General features: G+C 45.5%; 1 pseudogene; it reads left to right on the forward strand.

The window, feature by feature from the left end:
* The first annotated feature begins 1,427 nt into the window (after positions 1 to 1,427).
* LOC136526096 (uncharacterized) lies at positions 1,428 to 7,057 on the forward strand (annotated as a pseudogene).
* The last annotated feature ends 15,615 nt before the right edge of the window (positions 7,058 to 22,672 follow it).

The following is a 22,672-nucleotide window of genomic DNA, read 5'->3' on the forward strand; positions in this document are numbered from 1 at the left end:
AATCTACTTAGATTCAGAAACAATGGATCACCAAACCTGCTCAGATTCGGAATATGGTATGACTTAAGTGGTTCGGACAGCCACTCAAACATGCACGGTTGTGACTAGAACGTGACAAGAACTCGAAACTCTGAAGGACTAAAACTAAGACCAGCAACTTGACACAACCGATGCAACCGACGACTCAACAAGCCCTAACTAGGTAGCACTAGCCACGGCCCAAAGGTTTATAGGATTGCAGGAAACTAATCTACTATTTTTTTTGGCTTTTCTGGACTGTAGGAAAAATAAAAACAGCAAAGAATTGCAAGTCTCTCACCAATAAACCTTGCTCTGATTACCAATTGATAAGAACCCACTAGGGTTTATGGACGATCTTTCGATGAGAGGCGTGAGATAACTCGATTTGGTGGATGGAGATGGTGTTCACGGCCCGACTACAGCCTTCCAAGACTACGCCTTAGCAACCGATACACCACCTCCAAAGGCCGTCACGATCTTGTGGAGCGCGACAACCAGCCACTAGGGCTCCCGTCCTGCAAGCAATCGAAGAACTAGCAAGAACAAGGAAACAAGCACTGAATTTGCAAGATGAAATTGAAAGCCTCAAACTGAATCTTATTATGAGTGGGGTTTCGAAGACAAGGAGACGGGCGGCTGGATCAGCACGCGCGCCTACAAACAAGTAGCAAAGGCTAAACTTGATCTAAACAAAACCCAAGTGTCTTGGCGGCGGCCAAAGGGTATATAACATGGAGTGGACGACCAACAAGGTGTTTGGGTCATACTCCAACCCTAAGACACGTCCCTAATGGACCCTAAGACGATACACAGCCCATTGGACTAAAATAAGGTGACGCAGCACCCTGGACATAAAGACCTCTCGACGGTAATTGAATAATTGCTGTTGCTGCCGAACAGATATGGACATGGAACTGGTTTCATATGAAAATAGACTTTATAAGCTTTCCAACAAGTCCTAAAGCACCCAAATCCGACTCCGTATACAACCGTGGTGATGGTCACAAGTTGGTGCCTTTCTGCAGTCCGAATCCAGCCATCGCGAATCCTTCTCCCTTTCGGTCTTCTCCTTGGTTCCTAATCAAAACAAGAGTGCACGCATTTCCAAGATCTAAACAAGATGGACAGGAGCTCAAGAGGCAACTCACTTGATGATTAATTTTACGAGCACGAGGACGAGTAAGAGGACCAGCGATAGGTACTGGTGTTGGCGCGGATGCGTCGTCGGTGTTGAAGTCCTCATCAGCTGTTGCACCGTAGTCTCTGGTACAATCACTCTTCCACTACAGATTGCAGCCCCAGTTCTTGCCCTTTCCTGGAAGAGAAAGAACTTGTTCAGCAAGTGGTGAGGGAGTGATTCCACATATATTCCACATATATATTGTCCTATTTTTTCCCCTACTAATATGGCAGGACGTGGAGATGGTGTCGCTGTTTTGGTGGAGGAATTCCAGGAGCTGCGTACACAAATGAATGATTTGATGCAACAACTACAAACTCTCCAATTGAACATGCCTCATAGAGAACCACCACCAAATGAGGATGATGACAATGAGGATAACGAGGCACCACGTCGTGCCGCTGGTCATGGACATGGACGTGGTGGGTTTGGCCATGGTTTTGGTCGTGCTCGGCGCGTTCTAGTTGGAGGTGGAGATTATGATGGTGATGATGATGGTTTAAGCAAAGTGAAAGTGTCTATTCCAAAATTTAACAGAAAGGAAAGTGCTGATGATTATTTTGAGTGGGAGACCAAGGTTGATCAAATCTTTGATTTCTATACTTATCCTCCTATCAAGAAAGCAAAGCTTGTTGCAATTGAGTTCACAGGTTATGCAATCACTTGGTGGAATCAAGTGTGTGCTGATTTCTGCCGTGTTGGACATTATCACATTACTTGGGATGACATGAAACGAGAAATGAGGCGGAGATTTGTTCCTGCCCATTATTCTCGTGAGCTACATTTGAGGCTGAAACGTCTTGTCCAAGGTTATCGTAGTGTGGATCAATATTTTCATCAAATGGAAACGTGTCTACTTCGTACCGATATCACTGAAGATGAGGAATCAATGATGGCTCGATTTCTGGTTGGTCTTAATAAACCAATCGCAGACAAGGTGGACATGACTAATTACAACACTATGGATGAATTGCTACATTTTGCAAAAAGGGCAGAACGACAGCTTGCTGAATCTTATAAGAACCGTGCTTCATTTTCAACTCCTCATAGTTCTACTCCATGGCACCATTCACAGCAGCACGGGTCAGGGGTGCACACACCTTCATCTCGTGCAACTTCTCGTTCAATTTCAACGTCTGCCAAACATTTTGATTCAAGAGGCAAAGCTGAAAATTCCAATCAGTCCAGCTCCTCTGTTACAGCAGCCCAACGGAAAACAAGCAAGATTGAGTGTTTTAAGTGTGGTGGTCATGGACATAAGCAAGCTGAATGTCCCAATAGATGCACTATTATTGCACTTGCAGATGGTTCTTATGATTCTCAAAGTGAAGAGGAGGATGAGCCTATTACCCAAGCACTAGCAGACCTTTCTCTTGATACTTGTGAGTATTCAGCAGAGGATGGTACTTTTGAGCTAGGTCTAAATTGTTTAGCCATTCAATCTGTTCCAGATTTTGCTCAAGATGACTTATCCCAAGATGATGTTCTTCAGCATCCAGCCAAGATTACTTGTGCTGATTTTGATAAGTTGCTTGCTGATTTTCCTGATTTGGCGCCTTCTACTCTGAATACACCAGCTCCTTCTTTGGTGGTTCGGCGGGTTCTTTCAACACAATTTGTTGCTGCTGAGCAAGGCCAGCACCACAATTTGTTTCAATCATGATGCAAAGTGAAAGGATAGGCGTGCCGCTTCATCATTGATGGTGGGAGCTGCAACAATATTGTTAGTGCTTTGCTTGTTGAGAAGCTTGGTTTGCAGACATGTCGCCATCCACATCCGTATCACATGCAATGGCTGAATAATTCTAGGACAGTGAAGGTTTCAGCTATGGTCCGCTTGTCATTCTCCATTGGTGACTATCATGGAGAGGTTGATTGTGATATTGTACCCATGAAAGCATGCCATTTACTGCTGGGTCGTCCATGGCAATTTGATGTGGATTCGGTGCACTTTGGACGGTCTAACAAATATACTTTCATTCACAAAGACAAGAAGGTGGTTCTTGTTCCATTATCTCCAGAAGAGATCTATGCTTCAGATGTGGCTCGCATGAAAAGAGAAGAATCTGAGAAAAGAAAATTGAGTGAGGCCCCCAACACTAGTAAGGGAGAGACTCCTAACCCATCTAGCCACATAAAGCCTCGTTCCACTTCAAAACAGCTACGCCAAAATGAGTGCTTATTTGTGAGCAGGAGTGATTTGAGAGAAGTGAAGAACACCACAGCCCCATTCTTTGTGCTCTTGCACAAGGAGGTCCTACTTTCAACTACCGATTTACCTTCATCGTTGCCTAGTGTTGTTCTTGATCTCTTACAGGACTTCGAAGATGTTTTCCCGATGAGGTGCCAGCTGGACTTCCTCCACTCCGCGGAATTGAGCATCAAATTGATTTGGTACCAGGTGCTTCTCTTCCAAATTGTCCAGCCTACCGCACCAATCCCGAAGAGACAAAGGAAATTCAACGATAGGTAAAAGAGCTTTTGGACAAAGGGTATGTTCGTGAATCCTTATCACCATGTGCTGTTCCCGTTCTTTTAGTCCCAAAGAAAGATGGCTCTTGGCGCATGTGTGTTGATTGTCGTGCTATCAATGCTATAACTGTTAGATATTGCCATCCCATTCCACGGCTTGATGACATGTTAGATGAATTGAGTGGCTCAACTATTTTCACCAAGATTGATTTATGCAGTGGCTATCACCAAATTCGCATGAAAATTGGTGATGAATGGAAGACAGCATTTAAGACCAAATTTGGCTTATATGAATGGCTTGTAATGCCCTTTGGTTTGACGAATGCTCCTTCAACTTTTATGCATTTAATGAATCATGTTTTAAGAGCTTTCATTGGCAAATTTGTGGCTGTATATTTTGATGATATCTTGATCTATAGTAAATCATTTGATGAGCATCTTGATCATATCCATGCAGTCCTTGCTATTTTGAGAGTTGAGAAATTGTATGGAAATATTTCTAAGTGCACCTTTTGCACAGATCATGTTGTTTTCCTTGGTTTTGTTGTGACTGCAGATGGCATCAAGGTTGATGAAGAGAAGATTAAAGCGATAAAGGATTGGCCTACTCCTAAAAATGTGAGCCAAGTTCGAAGTTTCCATGGTCTTGCAGGTTTCTACCGGCGCTTTGTTAAAGATTTCAGTGCAATCGCTGCACCCCTTAACAATTTGACAAAGAAGGATGTTCCATTCAAGTGGGGAGATGAACAGGACCAAGCCTTTGAAGAGTTGAAAAGAAAGCTTTGTGAAGCACCGCTGCTACAACTACCAGACTTTGGTAAGACCTTTGAGATCGAATGTGATGCAAGTGGTATTGGCATTGGTGGTGTGCTACTTTAGGAACGTAAACCTGTTGCCTACTTTTCTGAAAAGTTAAATGGTCCACATCTGAATTACTCTGTCTATGACAAAGAGCTTTATGCCTTAGTTCAAGTTTTGGTAGTTTGGCAACATTATTTGTTACCTAAAGAATTTGTCATCCACTCTGATCATGAAGCTTTAAAATATCTCAAAAGCCAAGGCAAGCTGAACCGTCGACATGCTGATAGACGGGGAGTGCCCGATCTTTCGGTGAGTGGAGATAATTTCGATCTGGTGGAAGTAGACCCTCATGATCCGACTACGACGAGCGAACCCGAAGCGCCAATGCAATCGCTGAACCAACTCCCGATGGTTACCAACCTCGCCGGTGCGAGATCAGCCTGATCACGAAGATCGTTTCCTGCACGCAATCGAAAAACGAACAAGAAAAAGACGCGAGCAATCACAATTATCGCTCGAAGGTGGAGTTCTGAATCACACAAAGACGGCGTGGAATTGCCGTGTTCGAGAGTAGCTAAAGCTAGATGTAAAACAAAACTCGAGTTGTAAACAAAAGGGACTCCGACTAAATAAAGGGGGCGCAGCCCCTGGAGTCCAGATCGACGGCAGGAGGGGGGGGGGCGCCACCAGGGACAAGGCGGCGGCTGCCAGCCCTAGGCGCCCCACCTGGGCTGCCCTGTTGGGCCATCTTCTTATTCCGCTGGCCCTTCGTTCCTTAACAGCATGATGAAGTTTAATTCTCTCGCACGGGCCCGAGTGATTGGCCCTAGATGATCAACTGGAGGCGCCTGAGGTGCTGCTGGTGTAGATGTACTCGTGGTGTCCTCATCACATGCTAAATGGATTGAGTTCATTGAAACATTTCCCTATGTTGTAAAACATAAGCGTGGAAAAGATAACATTGTTGCCGATGCCTTATCACGAAGATGTGGTTTGGTTACACAATTAGATACAAAAGTGCTTGGTTTGGAATCCATTAAAACACTCTATGCAGCTGATTCTGATTTTAAAGAACCTTTCTATCATTGCATTGCTAGAAAAGGCTAGGACAAGTATTATGTGCATGATGGTTTCTTATTTCAAACTAACAAACTATGTATTCCAGCCTATTCGATTCATCAAGTTCTTTTGCAGGAAGCACATGCTGGTGGCTTAGCTGGTCATTTTGGCATCAAAAAGACATTGGACATGCTCTCTGATCATTTCTTTTGGCCACATATGCAACGTGATGTCCAGCGACATGTTGAGCGCTGCATAATCTGCTTGAAAGCTAAGTCCCGCCTTAATCCTCATGGTCTTTATACTCCATTACCAATCCCAACTATACCTTAGGAAGATATATCCATGGATTTTATTCTGGGGTTACCTAGGTCTCAGAGGGGGAGGGATTCTATCTTTGTTGTTGTTGATCGCTTCTCTAAAATGGCACATTTTATTCCATGTCATAAGAGCGATGATGCTTCACACGTTGCTAATTTGTTTTTTAGGGACATCGTTCATCTACATGGAGTGCCAAAGACTATTATTTCAGACTAAGATACAAAATTTCTAAGCTATTTTTGGAAGACCTTATGGGTTAAACTTGGCACGAAGTTGTTATTTTCCACCACTTGTCATCCACAAACGGATGGGCAAACTGAAGTTGTCAACCGTACCCTATCCACCATGCTGCGTGCTGTGCTGAAAAAGAATTTGAAGCTGTGGGAAGACAGCCTTCCACATGTTGAATTTGCTTATAACCGGGCAGTCCATTCCACAACAAATTTTTGTCCATTTGAAATTGTTTATGGTTTTAAGCCGCATACTCCCATGGATCTTTTGCCTTTACCATTACAGGAACAAGTTAACTTGGATGCAGCAAAGAGATCGGATTTTCTCAAGAAGCTACATGATGAGACAAGAAGGAATATTGAGAAGAAATCAGCACAATATGCAAAGCAAGCGAACAAAGGTAAGAAGAAGGTTATATTCCAGCCCGGAGACCTCGTGTGGTTGCATCTACGCAAGGATCGATTTTCCCAACAGCGCAAGAGTAAGTTATCTCCTAGGGGTGATGGTCCATTCAAGGTTTTTTACAAGATAAATGATAATGCTTACAAAATTGATCTACCACCTGAATATTCCAATGTGAGTACAACACTCAATGTCAACGACTTGCTTCCATTTGTTGGTGAACCTGAGTCGAGGACGACTCCTTCTCAAGAGGGGGAGGCTAATGAGGACAATCCTAGCATTCACTCATCTCCAAATGAAACTACATTTGATATAGCTAGTCCGATTACAAGGAGTAGAGCAAAACAATTGGAGAAGGAAATTCATTCTCAGGTGAACGCTAACCTTATGCTTAATAATCAGATTATGTTGAATGGGCCTATGCTTTTGAGTACTTGTTTCAATGTTCTTAGGAATGATGGAGTGCACGAACAAGCGTGGGATGATGATGGATTATGTCCGCCAAATATAAGCAAGGAACCTGGACGTGCAAGAGAGAGAGAGAAAGGAACATTCAGCTACCATGAATAACAGTCGTTGGAGTGCAAGCAAATATTTCGGAAGTTAGGAATGCATGCAGCTAGCAACCGGGTTGCTATCCACACACGTTCCAGCATGCATGCAGAAGAATACCAACCATCCATGCATCCCACTAGGCCTAGCTATTAATAAAAGTAGTGTTACAACTTTCCACTACATGTTCTCATTTATTTCTTCCAAACTGAAACTCAACTAGTATTATATATCCCTGTAATGGGTGACGTGAACAGTAACTTCAAGATTGCAAATTCAGAAATACAAACTCTTTGAGTTCTTGTTCCAGCGTGAGTCTTGAGAGGCTTGCAAACTTGTTCTTTCAATTCCTGAGGGAGTTGTAGAACGCCGAACTGTGGTTCACCCAGTTTGTGCCTTCACATCTATACGGCATGATTGCATGGGCTGTTTCGTCGGTACGTGGAAGGGTGATTGTCTCGGTTGTTCATCGCGTGGGCAGCCTCGCGGTGCATTGCCTCTTCACCAAGTCACGCAGCGACAAGTTATCAAGTTCGCGGATCCATCGAGAAGATCGGGACACATCTACTTGTCACACGTGATCCATAGACGTGTGCACATCAGATAGCTGCATGGTTTGCGTCGAACGTGCCATAGGCTTGGAAATCGTTTGGACGCACCCAATGGAACACCTAGGTGACATGGGTCATGTGGAATCTCACTTCTTTCCATTTGGAGATAGTGTAAGTGTCGGTGCAAGATAGGTGCACATTTTACGCCAAACGTACCATCGTCTCAGAAATCGCTTTGGATGCACCTGATGGTACTCCTAGGTGACGAGGCTCAAGTGAAAGCTCGCCCCATTTGGAGATAGTGCTAATCTTGATGCAAGATAGTTGCACGGTTTGTGTCGAACGTACCATAGGCTCGGAAATTATTTTGGACACACCCGATGGAACTCCTATGTGACTTGGGTCATGTGGAATCTCACTTCTTTACGTTTGGAGACAGTGTTAGTGTTGGTGTAAGATTGGTGCATGGTTTGCGCTAGACGTGCCATAGGCTCAGAAATTATTTTGGACGCACTCGATGGAACCACTAGGTGATTTGGCTCAAGTGAAAACTCGTTTTGGTCTATTTGGAGATAGTGCTAATGTTGTTGCAAGATAGGTGCACAGTTTACGTCAAACGTATCATAGGCTTGAAAATCATTTTGGACGGACCCGATGGAACTCCTAGATGACGTTGGTCATGTGGAATCTCGTTCCATTTGGAGATAGTGCTAATCTTGACGCAAGATAGTTGCATGGTTTGCGTCGAACGTGCCATAGGCTCAGAAATCGTTTGGACGCACCCAATGGAACTCCTAGGTGACATAGGTCATGTGGAATCTCACTTGTTTTAGTTTGGAGACAGTATAAGTGTCGGTGCAAGATAGGTGCACATTTTGCACCAAACGTACCATTGGCTCAGAAATCACTTTGGACGCACCTGATGGTACTCCTAGGTGACTAGGCTCAAGTGAAAGCTCGCCCCATTTGGAGATAGTGCTAATCTTGACGCAAGATAGTTGCACGTTTTGTGTCGAACGTACCATAGGCTCGGAAATTATTTTGGACACACCCGATGGAACTCCTAGGTGACTTGGGTCATGTGGAATCTCGCTTCTTTACATTTGGAGATAGTGTTAGTGTTGGTGCAAGATTGGTGCATGGTTTGCGCTAGACGTACCATAGGCTCAGAAATTGTTTTGGACGCACCCGATCATACCCTAGGTGACGAGGCTCAAGTGAAAGCTCACTCTGTTTGAAGATAGTGCTAATCTTGATGCAAGATAGCTGCACGGTTTGCGTCGAACATGCCATAGGCTCGGAAATTGTTTGGATGCACCCAATGGAACTCCTAGGTGACATGGGTCATGTGGAATGTCACTTCTTTCCATTTGGAGACAGTGTAAGTGTCGGTGCAAGATAGGTGCACATTTTGCGCCAAACATACCATCGGCTCATAAAATCATTTTGGACGCACCCAATGGTACTCCTAGGTAACGAGGCTCAAGTGAAAGATCGTCCCATTTGGAGATAGTGCTAATCTTGACGCAAGTTAGTTGCACAATTTGTGTTGAACAGACCATAGGCTCAGAAATCATTTTGGACACACCCGATGGAACCCCTTGGTGACTTGGGTCATGTGGAATCTCGCTTCTTTCCGTTTGGAGATAGTGTTAGTGTCGGTGCAAGATTGGTGCATGGTTTGCGCTAGATGTACCCTATAGGCTCAGAAATCATTTTGGACACACTTTATGGTGCCAATAGGTGATGATTCTCAAGTGAAAGCTTGCTCCATTTGGAGATAGTGCTAATCTTGACGCAAGATAGGTGCATGGTTTGCGTTGAACGTACCATAAGCTCATAAATCATTTTGGACGCACCAGATGGAACTCCTAGGTGACATGGGTCTTGTGGAGTCTCACTTCTTTCCGTTTTGAGACAGTGTTAGTGTCGGTGCAAGATAGGTGCATGGTTTGCGCTAGACATACCATAGGCTCGGAAATTATTTTGGACGCACCTGATGGTACCACTAGGTCACGAGGCTCAAGTGGAAGCTCGTTTCGGTCCGTTTGGAGATAGTGCAAATGTATTCGCAAGATAGGTGCACAGTTTGCGTCGAACGTATCATAGGCTCGAAAATCATTTTGGACACACCCGATGGAACTCCTAGGTGATGTTGGTCATGTGGAATGTTGCTCTATTAGGAGATAGTGCTAATCTTGACGCAAGATAGTAATGAGGACATTCCTAGCATTCACTCATCTCCAAATGAAACTACATTTGATATAGCTGGTCCGATTAGAAGGAGTAGAGCAAAACAATTGGAGAAGGAAATTCATTCTCAGGTGAACGCTAACCTTATGTTTAATAATAAGATTATGTTGAATGGGCCTATGCTTTTGAGTACTTGTTTCAATGTTCTTAGGAATGATGGAGTGCAGGAACAAGCGTGGGATGATGATGGATTCTGCCCGCCAAATATAAGCAAGGAACCTGGATGTGCAAGAGAGAGAGAAAGGAACATTCAGCTACCATGAATAACAGTCGTTGGAGTGCAAGCAAATATTTCGGAAGTTAGGAATGCATGCAGCCAGCAACCGGGTTGCTATCCACACATGTTCCAGCATGCATGCAGAAGAATGTCAACCATCCATGCGTCCCACTAGGCCTGGCTATTAATAAAAGTAGTGTTACAACTTTCCACTACATGTTCTCATTTATTTCTTCCAAACTGAAACTCAACTAGTATTATATATCCCTGTAATGGGTGACGTGAACAGTAACTTCGAGATTACAAATTTAGAAATACAAACTCTTTGAGTTCTTGTTCCAGCGTGAGTCTTGAGAGGCTTGCAAACTTGTTCTTTCGATTCCTGAGGGAGTTGTAGAACGCCAAACTGCGGTTCACCCAGTTTGTGCCTTCACATCTATACAGCGTGATTGCGTGGGCTGTTTCATCGGTACGTGGAAGGGTGATTGTCTCGGTAGTTCATCGCGTGGGCAGCCTCGTGGTGCATTGGCTCTTCACCAAGTCACACAGCGACAAGTTATCAAGTTCGCTGATCCTTCAAGAAGATCGGGACACATCTACTTGTCACACGTGATCCATAGACGTGTGCACATCAGATAGCTGCACGGTTTGCGTCGAATGTGCCATAGGCTCAGAAATCGTTTGGACGCACCTAATGGAACTCCTAGGTGACATGGGTCATGTGGAATCTCACTTCTTTCCGTTTGGAGATAGTGTAAGTGTCGGTGCAAGATAGGTGCACATTTTACGCCAAACGTACCATCGGCTCAGAAATCGCTTTGGACGCACCCGATGGTACTCCTGGGTGATGAGGCTCAAGTGAAAGCTCGCCCCATTTGGAGATAGTGCTAATCTTGATGCAAGATAGTTGCACGGTTTGTGTCGAACGTACCATAGGCTCGACAATTATTTTGGACACACCCGATGGAACTCCTATGTGACTTGGGTCATGTGGAATCTCACATCTTTTACGTTTGGAGACAGTGTTAGTGTTGGTGTAAGATTGGTGCATGGTTTGCGCTAGACGTGCCATAGGCTCAGAAATTATTTTGGACGCACTCGATGGTACCACTAGGTGATTTGGCTCAAGTGAAAGCTCATTTTGGTCTGTTTGGAGATAGTGCTAATGTTGTTGCAAGATAGGTGCACAGTTTGCGTCAAACGTATCATAGGCTTGAAAATCATTTTGGACGCATCCGATGGAACTCCTAGGTGATGTTGGTCATATGGAATCTCGTTCCATTTGGAGATAGTGCTAATCTTGACGCAAGATAGTTGCACGGTTTGGGTCGAACGTGCCATAGGCTCGGAAATCATTTGGACGCACCCAATGGAACTTCTAGGTGACATGGGTCATGTGGAATCTCACTTCTTTCCGTTTGGAGACAGTGTAGGTGTTGGTGCCAGATAGGTGCACATTTTGCGCTAAACGTACCATCGGCTCAGAAATCACTTTGGCGCACCCGATGGTACTCCTAGGTGATGAGGTTCAAGTGAAAGCTCGCCCCATTTGGAGATAGTGCTAATCTTGATGCAAGATAGTTGCACATTTTGTGTCGAACGTACCATTGGCTCAGAATTTATATTGGACACACCCGATGGAACTCCTAGGTGACTTGGGTCATGTGGAATCTCGCTTCTTTATGTTTGGAGTCAGTGTTAGTGTTGGTGCAAGATTGGTGCATGGTTTGCGCTAGACGTACCATAGGCTCAGAAATTGTTTTGGATGCACCCGATCATACTCTAGGTGACGAGGCTCAAGCGAAAGCTCGCTCCGTTTGAAGATAGTGCTAATCTTGATGCAAGATAGCTGCACGGTTTGCGTTGAACATGCCATAGGCTCAGAAATTGTTTGGGTGCACCCAATAGAACTCCTAGGTGACATGGGCCATGTGGAATCTCACTTCTTTCCGTTTGGAGATAGTGTAGGTGTCGGTGCAAGATAGGTGCACATTTTGCGCCAAATGTACCATCGGCTCAGAAATCACTTTGGACGCACCCGATGGTACTCCTAGGTGACGAGGCTCAAGTGAAAGCTTGCCCCATTTGGAGATAGTGCTAATCTTGACGCAAGATAGTTGCACATTTTGTGTTGAACGTACCATAGGCTCGGAAATTATTTTGGACACACCCGATGGAACTCCTAGGTGACTTGGGTCATGTGGAATCTCGCTTCTTTACGTTTGGAGACAGTGTTAGTGTTGGTGCAAGATTGGTGCATGGTTTGCGCTAGACGTACCATAGGCTCTGAAATTGTTTTGGACGCACCCAATCATACCCTAGGTGACGAGGCTCAAGCGAAAGCTCGCTCTGTTTGAAGATAGTGCTAATCTTGATGCAAGATAGCTGCACGGTTTGCGTCGAACATGCCATAGGCTCAGAAATTGTTTGGATGCACCCAATAGAACTCCTAGGTGACATGGGTCATGTGGAATCTCACTTCTTTTCATTTGGAGACAGTGTAAGTGTCAGTGCAAGATAGGTGCACATTTTGCGCCAAACGTACCATCGGCTCATAAAATCATTTTGGACGTACCCGATGGTACTCCTAGGTGACGAGGCTCAAGTGAAAGATCATCCCATTTGGAGATAGTGCTAATCTTGATGCAAGTTAGTTGCACAATTTGTGTTGAACGGACCAAAGGCTCGGAAATCATTTTGGACACACCCGATGGAACCCCTTGGTGACTTGGGTCATGTGGAATCTCGCTTCTTTCTGTTTGGAGATAGTGTTAGTGTCAGTGCAAGATTGGTGCATGGTTTGCGCTAGATGTACCCTATAGGCTCAGAAATCATTTTGGACGCACTTTATGGTGCCAATAGGTGATGATTCTCAAGTGAAAGCTCACTCCATTTGGAGATAGTGCTAATCTTGACGCAAGATAGGTGCACGGTTTGCGTCAAGATTAGCACTATCTCCAAATGGGGGCAAGCTTTCACTTGAGCCTCATCACCTAGGAGTACCATCAGGTGCGTCCAAAGCAATTTCTGATTCGATGGTACGTTTGGCGTAAAATGTGCACCTATCTTGCACCGACACTAACACTGTCTCCACACGGAAAGAAGCGACATTCCACATGACCCAAGTCACCTAGGAGTTCCATTGGGTGTGTCCAAAATGATTTTCTGAGCCTATGGTACGTTCGACACAAACCATGCAACTATCTTGTGTCAAGATTAGCACTATCTCCAAATGGTGCGAGCCTTCACTTGAGCCTCGGCACCTAGGAGTACCATCGGGTGCGTCCAAAGTGATTTCTGAGCCGATGGTACATTTGGTGCAAATTGTGCGCCTATCTTGCACCAACACTTACGCTGTCTCCAAACAGAAAGAAGTGAGATTCCACATGACCCATGTCACCTAGGAGTTCCACTGGGTGCGTCCAAACGATTTCTGAACCTATGGCACATTCGACGCATACCATGCAGCTATCTTGCTTCAAGATTAGCACTATCTCCTAATGGAGCTAGATTCCACATGACCAACGTCACCTAGGAGTTCCATTGCTTGCGTCCAAAACAATTTTCAAGACTATGATACCTTCGACGCAAACTGTGCACCTATCTTGCGACAACATCAGCACTATCTCCAAACGGACCAAAACGAGCTTCCGCTTGAGCCTCACACCTAGTGGTACCATCGTGTGCATCCACAACGATTTCTGAGCCTATGGTACATCTAGCGCAAACTATGCACCTATCTTGCACCGACACTAACACTGTCTCAAAACAGAAAGAAGTGAGACTCCACAAGACCCACGTCACCTAGGAGTTCCATCTGGTGCGTCCAAAATGATTTATGAGCCAATGGTACGTTCGACGCAAACCGTGCACCTATCTTGCGTTAAGAATAGCACTATCTCCAAACGGAGCGAGCTTTCACTTGAGCCTCATCACCTAGTGTACGATCTCGTTAGTCCAAAACTGTGCAACTATCTTGCGTCAAGATTAGCACTATCTCCAAATGGGGGCAAGCTTTCACTTGAGCCTCATCACCTAGGAGTACCATCAGGTGCGTCCAAAGCAATTTCTGATTCGATGGTACGTTTGGCGCAAAATGTGCACCTATCTTGCACCAACACTTACACAGCCTCCAAATGGAAAGAAGTGAGATTCCACATGACCCATGGCACCTAGACATTCCATTGGGTGCGTCCAAATGATTTCTGAGCCTATGGCACGTTCGACGCAAACTGTGCAACTATCTTGCGTCAAGATTAGCACTATCTCCAAACGGAGCGAGCTTTCACTTGAGCCTCGTCACCTAGGGTACTATCTGGTGCATCCCAAACGATTTCTGAGCCTATGGTATGTCTAGCACAAACCATGCTCCAATCTTGCACCAACACTAACACTGTCTCCAAACGGAAAGAAGCTACATTCCACATGACCCAAGTCACCTTGGAGTTCCATCGGGTGTGTCCAAAATGACTTCTGAGCCTATGGTACGTTCGACACAAACTGTGCAACTATCTTGCGTCAAGATTAGCACTATCTCCAAATGGGGCAGGCTTTCACATGAGCCTCATCACCTAGGAGTACCATCGGGTGCGTACAAAGCGATTTTTGAGCCGATGGTACGTTTGGCGCAAAATATGCACCTATCTTGCACCGACACTTACACTGTCTCCAAATAGAAAGAAGTGAGATTCCACATGACCCATGTCACCTAGGAGTTCCACTGGGTGCGTCCAAACAATTTCCGAGCCTATGGCACGTTCGACGGAAACCGTGCAGCTATCTTGCGTCAAGATTAGCACTATCTCCAAATGGAGCTAGATTCCACATGACCAACGTCACTTAGGAGTTCCATCAGGTGCGTCCAAAATGATTTTCAGGCCTATGATACATTCGACGCAAACTATGCACCTATCTTGAGACAACAATAGCACTATCTCCAAACGGACCGAAACGAGCTTCCACCTGAGCCTCATCACCTAGTGGTACCATCGACTGCATCCAAAATGATTTCTGAGCCTATGTCTAGCGCAAACCATGCACCTATCTTGCACCGACACTAACACTATCTCAAAACAGAAAGAAGTGAGACTCCACATGACTCACGTCACCTAGGAGTTCCATCTGGTGCGTCCAAAATGATTTATGAGCCTATGGTACTTTCGACCCAAACTGTGCAGCTATCTTGCGTCAAGATTGGCACTATCTCCAAATGGAGCTAGATTCCACATGACCAACGTCACCTAGGAGTTCCATCCCTTGCGTCCAAAACAATTTTCGAGCCTATGATACATTCGACGCAAACTGTGCACCTATCTTGCGATAACATTAGCACTATCTCCAAACGGATCGAAATGATCTTCCACTTGAGCATCATCACCGTGGTACCATCGAGTGCATCCAAAACAATTTCTAAGCCTATGGTACATCTAGCGCAAACTATGCACCTATCTTGCATCGACACTAACACTATCTCAAAATAGAAAGAAGTGAGACTCCACATGACCCACGTCACCTAGGAGTTCCATCTGGTGCGTCCAAAATGATTTATGAGCCTATGGTACATTCAACGCAAACCGTGCACCTATCTTGCATTAAGATTAGCACTATCTCCAAATGGAGCGAGCTTTCACTTGAGCCTCGTCACCTAGGGTACGATCTCATTAGTCCAAAACGATTTTTGAGCCTATGGTACGTCTAGCGCAAACCATGCACCAATCTTGCATCGACACTAACACTGTCTCCAAATGGAAAGAAGCGAGATTCCACATGACCCAAGTCACCTAGGAGTTCCATCGGGTGTGTCCAAAATGATTTCTGAGCCTATGGTATGTTCGACACAAACCGTGCAACTATCTTGCGTCAAGATTAGCACTATCTCCAAATGGGGGCAAGCTTTCACTTGAGCCTCATCACCTAGGAGTACCATTAGGTGCGTCCAAAGCGATTTCTGATTCGATGGTACGTTTGGCGTAAAATGTGCACCTATCTTGCACCGACACTTACACCGCCTCCAAATGGAAAGAAGTGAGATTCCACATGACCCATGGCACCTAGATGTTCCATTGGGTGCGTCCAAATGATTTCTGAGCCTATGGCACGTTCAACGCAAACTGTGCAACTATCTTGCGTCAAGATTAGCACTATCTCCAAATGGAGCGAGCTTTCACTTGAGCCTTGTCACCTAGGGTACGATCTGGTGCGTCCAAAATGATTTCTGAGCCTATGGTATGTCTAGCGCAAACCATGCTCCAATCTTGCACCGACACTAACACTGTCTCCAAACAGAAAGAAGCTACATTCCACATGACCCAAGTCACCTTGGAGTTCCATCGGGTGTATCCAAAATGACTTCTGAGCCTATGGTGCGTTCGACACAAACCGTGCAACTATGTTGCGTCAAGATTAGCACTATCTCCAAATGGGCAGGCTTTCACATGAGCCTTGTCACCTAGGAGTACCATCGGGTGCGTCAAAGCGATTTTTGGGCCAATGGTACGTTTGGCGCAAAATATGCACCTATCTTGCATCGACACTTACACCGTCTCCAAATAGAAAGAAGTGAGATTCCACATGACCCATGTCACCTAGGAGTTCCACTAGGTGCGTCCAAACAATTTCCATGCCTATGGCATGTTTGACGCAAACCGTGCAGCTATCTTGCGTCAAGATTAGCACTATCTCCAAATAGAGCTAGATTCCACATGACCAACGTCACCTAGGAGTTCCATCGGGTGCGTCCAAAATGATTTTTGGGCCTATGATACATTCGACGCAAACTGTGCACCTATCTTGCGACAACAATAGCACTATCTCCAAACGGACCGAAACGAGCTTCAACTTGAGCCTCATACCTAGTGGTACCATCGAGTGCATCCAAAACAATTTCTGAGCCTATATCTAGCGCAAACCATGCACCTATCTTGCACTGACAATAACACTATCTCAAAACAGAAAGAAGTGAGACTCCACATGACCCACGTCACCTAGGAGTTCCATCTGGTGCGTCCAAAATGATTTATGAGCATATGGTACGTTCGACGCAAACCGTGCAGCTATCTTGCGTCAAGATTAGCACTATCTCCAAATGGAGCTAGATTCCACATGACCAACGTCACCTAGGAGTTCCATCGGGTGCGTCCAAAATGATTTTCGAGCCTATGATACGTTCAACGCAAACTGTGCACCTATCTTGCGACAACATTAGCACTATCTCCAAACGGACCGAAATGAGCTCCCACTTGAGCCTCATCACCTAGTGGTACCATTGAGTGCGTCCAAAATGATTTCTGAGCCTATGGTACATCTAGCGCAAACCATGCACCTATCTTGCACCGACACTAACACTGTCTCAAAATGGAAAGAAGTGAGACTCCACATGACCCACATCACCTTGGAGTTCCATCTGGTGCGTCCAAAATGATTTATGAGCCTATGGTACATTCGACGCAAACCGTGCACCTATCTTGCGTCAATATTAGCACTATCTCCTAACAGAGCGAGCTTTCACTTGAGACTCGTCACCTAGGGTATGATCAGGTGCGTCCAAAACAATTTATCAGCCTATGGTATGTCTAGCGCAAACCATGCACCGACACTAACACTGTCTCCACACGGAAAGAAGCGACATTCCACATGACCCAAGTCACCTAGGAGTTCCATTGGGTGTGTCCAAAATGATTTTCTGAGCCTATGGTACGTTCAACACAAACCATGCAACTATCTTGCGTCAAGATTAGCACTATCTCCAAATGGTGCGAGCCTTCACTTGAGCCTCGGCACCTAAGAGTACCATCGGGTGCGTCCAAAGTGATTTCTGAGCCGATGGTACATTTGGTGCAAATTGTGCACCTCTCTTGCACCAACACTTACGCTGTCTCCAAATAGAAAGAAGTGAGATTCCACATGACCCATGTCACCTAGGAGTTCCACTGGGTGCATCCAAACGATTTCTAAACCTATGGCACATTCGACGCATACCGTGCAGCTATCTTGCTTCAAGATTAGCACTATCTCCTAATGGAGCTAGATTCCACATGACCAACGTCACCTAGGAGTTCCATCGCTTGCGTCCAAAACAATTTTCAAGACTATGATACCTTCGACGCAAACTATGCACCTATCTTGCGACAATATTAGCACTATCTCCAAACGGACCAAAACGAGCTTCCGCTTGAGCCTCATACCTAGTGGTACCATCGAGTGCATCCAAAACGATTTCTGAGCCTATGGTACATCTAGCGCAAACTATGCACCTATCTTGCACCGACACTAACACTATCTCAAAACAGAAAGAAGTGAGACTCCACAAGACCCACGTCACCTAGGAGTTCCATCTGGTGCGTCCAAAATGATTTATGAGCCAGTGGTATGTTCGATGCAAACCATGCACCTATCTTGCGTTAAGAATAGCACTATCTCCAAATGGAGCGAGCTTTCACTTGAGCCTCATCACCTAGTGTATGATCTCGTTAGTCCAAAACGATTTTTGAGCCTACGGTATGTCTAGCGCAAACCATGCACCAATCTTGCATTGACACTAACACTGTCTCCAAACGGAAAGAAGCGAGATTCCACATGACCCAAGTCACCTAGGAGTTCCATCGGGTGTGTCCAAAATGATTTTTTGAGCCTATGGTACGTTCGACACAAACCGTGCAACTATCTTGCGTCAAGATTAGCACTATCTCCAAATGCGGGCAAGCTTTCACTTGAGCCCCATCACCTAGGAGTACCATTAGGTGCGTCCAAAGCGATTTCTAATTCGATGGTATGTTTGGCGCAAAATGTGCACCTATCTTGCACCGACACTTACACCGCCTCCAAATGGAAAGAAGTGAGATTCCACATGAGCCATGGCACCTAGACGTTCCATTAGGTGCGTCCAAATGATTTCCGAGCCTATGGCACGTTCGACGCAAACTGTGCAACTATCTTGCATCAAGATTAGCACTATCTCCAAACGGAGCGAGCTTTCACTTGAGCCTCGTCACCTAGGGTACGATCAGGTGCGTCCAAAATGATTTATCAGCCTATGGTATGTCTAGCGCAAACCATGCATCGACACTAACAATGTCTCCAAACGGAAAGAAGCGACATTCCACATGACCCAAGTCACCTAGGAGTTCCGTTGGGTGTGTCCAAAATGATTTTCTGAGCCAATGGTATGTTCGACACAAACCATGCAACTATCTTGCGTCAAGATTAGCACTATCTCCAAATGGTGCGAGCCTTCACTTGAGCCTCATCGCCTAGGAGTACCATCGGGTGCGTCCAAAGTGATTTCTGAGCCGATGGTACGTTTGGTGCAAATTGTGCACCTATCTTGCACCGACACTTACGCTGTCTCCAAATGGAAAGAAGTGAGATTTCACATGACCCATGTCACCTAGGAGTTCCACTGGGTGCGTCCAAATGATTTCTGAACCTATGGCACGTTCGACGCATACCGTGCAGCTATCTTGCTTCAAGATTAGCACTATCTCCTAATGGAGCTAGATTCCGCTTGACCAACATCACCTAGGAGTTCCATCGCTTGTGTCCAAAACAATTTTCGAGCCTATGATACATTCGACGCAAACTGTGCACCTATCTTGCGACAACATTAGCACTATCTGCAAACGGACCGAAACGAGCTTCCACATGAGCCTCATCACCTAGTGGTACCATCGAGTGCGTCCAAAACGATTTCTGAGCCTATGGTATGTCTAGCGCAAACCTTGCACCTATCTTGCACCGACACTAACACTATCTCAAAACGGAAAGAAGTGAGACTCCACATAACCCACGTCACGTAGAAGTTTCATCTGGTGCGTCCAAAATGATTTATGAGCCTATGGTACATTCGACGCAAACCGTGCACCTATCATGCGTCAAGATTAGCACTATCTCCAAATAGAGCGAGCTTTCACTTGAGACTCGTCACCTAGGATACGATCGGGTGCGTCCAAAATGATTTCTGAGCCTATGGTACGTCTAGTGCAAACCATGCACCAATCTTGCACCGACACTAACACTGTCTCCAAACGGAAAGAAGCAAGATTCCACATGACCCAAGTCACCTAGCAGTTCCATCGGGTGTGTCCAAAATGATTTCTGAGCCTATGGTACTTTCGACACAATCCGTGCAACTATCTTGCGTCAAGATTACCACTATCTCGAAATGGGGCAAGCTTTCACTTGAGCCTCATCTCCTAGGAGTACCATCAGGTGCGTCCAAAGCGATTTCTGATTCGATGGTACGTTTGGTGCAAAATGTGCACCTATCTTGCACCGACACTTACACTGCCTCCAAACGGAAAGAAGTGAGATTCCACATGACCCATGTCACCTAGGCGTTCCATTGGGTGCATCCAAATAATTCCCAAGCCAATGGCACGTTCGACGCAAACCATGCAACTATCTTGCGTCAAGATTAGCACTATCTCCAAATGGAGCAAGCTTTCACTTGAGCCTCGTCACCTAGGTGTTCCATCGGATGCGTCCAAAATGATTTCTGAGCCTATGGTACGTCTAGCGCAAACCGTGCACCAATTTTGCACCGACACTAACACTGTCTCCAAATGGAAAGAAGCTACATTCCACGTGACCCAAGTCACCTAGGAGTTCCATCGGGTGTGTCCAAAATGATTTCCGAGCCTATGGTACATTCGACACAAACCGTGCAACTCTCTTGCATCAAGATTAGCACTATCTCAAATGGGGCAAGCTTTCACTTGAGCCTCGTCACCTAGGAGTATCATCAGGTGCGTCCAAAGCAATTTCTGAGCCGATGGTACGTTTGGCGCAAAATGTGCACCTATCTTGCCCTGACACTTAGACTATCTCCAAACGGAAAGAAGTGAGATTCCACATGACCCATGTCACCTAGGAGTTGCACTGGGTGCGTCCAAACGATTTCTGAGCCTATGGCACGTTCAACGCAAACCGTGCAGCTATCTTGCATCTAGATTAGCACTATCTCCAAACGTAGCGAGATTCCACATGACCAACGTCACCTAGGTGTTCCATCGGGTGCGTCCAAAATGATTTTCGAGCCTATGATATGTTCGACACAAACTGTGCACCAATCTTGCGACAACATTAGCACTATCTCCAAATGGACCAAAATGAGCTTCCACTTGAGCCTCATCACCTAGTGGTACCATCGAGTGCATCCAAAGTGATTTCTGAGCCGATGGTACGTTTGGTGCAAAATGTGCACCTATCTTGCACTAACACTTACACAATCTCCAAATAGAAAGAAATGAGATTACACATGACCCATGTCACCTAGGAGTTCCACTGGGTGCGTCCAAATGATTTCCGAGCCTATGGCACGTTCGACGCAAACCGTGCATCTATCCTGCATCCAGATTAGCACTATCTCCCAATGGTGCTAGATTCCACAAGACAAACATCACCTAGGAGTTCCATCGCTTGCGTCCAAAATAATTTTCGAGCCTATGATACATTCGACGCAAACTTTGCACCTATCTTGGGACAACATTAGCACTATCTCCAAATGGACTGAAACGAGCTTCCACTTGAGCCTCATCACCTAGTGGTACCATCGAGTGCGTCCAAAACAATTTCTGAGCCTATGGTATGTCTAGCGCAAACCATGCACCTATCTTGCACCGACACTAACACTATCTCAAAACGGAAAGACGTGGGACTCCACATAACCCACGTCACCTAGGAGTTTCATCTGGTGGGTCCAAAATGATTTATGAGCCTATGGTACGTTCGACGCAAACCGTGCACCTATCATGCGTCAAGATTAGCACTATCTCCAAACAGAGCGAGCTTTCACTTGAGCCTCGTCACCTAGGGTACGATCTGGTGCGTCCAAAACGATTTATGAGCCTATAGTATGTCTAGCATGAACCATGCACCAATCTTGCACCGACACTAACACTATCTCCAAACGGAAAGAAGCGACATTCCACATGACCCAAGTCACCTAGGAGTTCAATCGGGTGTGTCCAAAATGATTTTCTGAGCCTATGGTACGTTCGACACAAACCATGCAACTATCTTGCGTCAAGATTAGCACTATCTCTAAATGGTGCGAGCCTTCACTTGAGCCTCGTCACCTAGGAGTTCCATCGGTTGCGTCCAAAGTAAATTCTGAGCCGATGGTACGTTTGGTACAAAATGTGCACCTATCTTGCACCAACACTTACACTATCTCCAAACGTAAAGAAGTGAGATTCCACATGACCCATGTCACCTAGGAGTTCCACTGGGTGCGTCCAAACGAATTCTGAGCCTATGGCACGTTCGACACAAACCGTGCAGCTATCTTGCGTCAAGATTAGCACTATCTCCAAATGGAGCTAGATTGCACATGACCAACGTCACCTAGGAGTTCCATCGCTTGCGTCCAAAACAATTTTTGAGCCTATGATACCTTCGACGCAAACTGTGCACCTATCTTGCGACAACAGTAACACTATCTCCAAATGGACCGAAACGAGCTTCCGCTTGAGCCACATCCCTAGTGGAACCATCGAGTGCATCCAAAACGATTTCTGAGCCTATGGGACGTCTAGCACAAACTATGCAACTATCTTGCACCGACACTAACACTGTCTCAAAACAGAAAGAAGTGAGACTCTACATGACCCACGT

Source organism: Miscanthus floridulus, chromosome 19, assembly GCF_019320115.1.
Source record: "Miscanthus floridulus cultivar M001 chromosome 19, ASM1932011v1, whole genome shotgun sequence".
NCBI classification, from domain to species: domain Eukaryota; kingdom Viridiplantae; phylum Streptophyta; class Magnoliopsida; order Poales; family Poaceae; genus Miscanthus; species Miscanthus floridulus.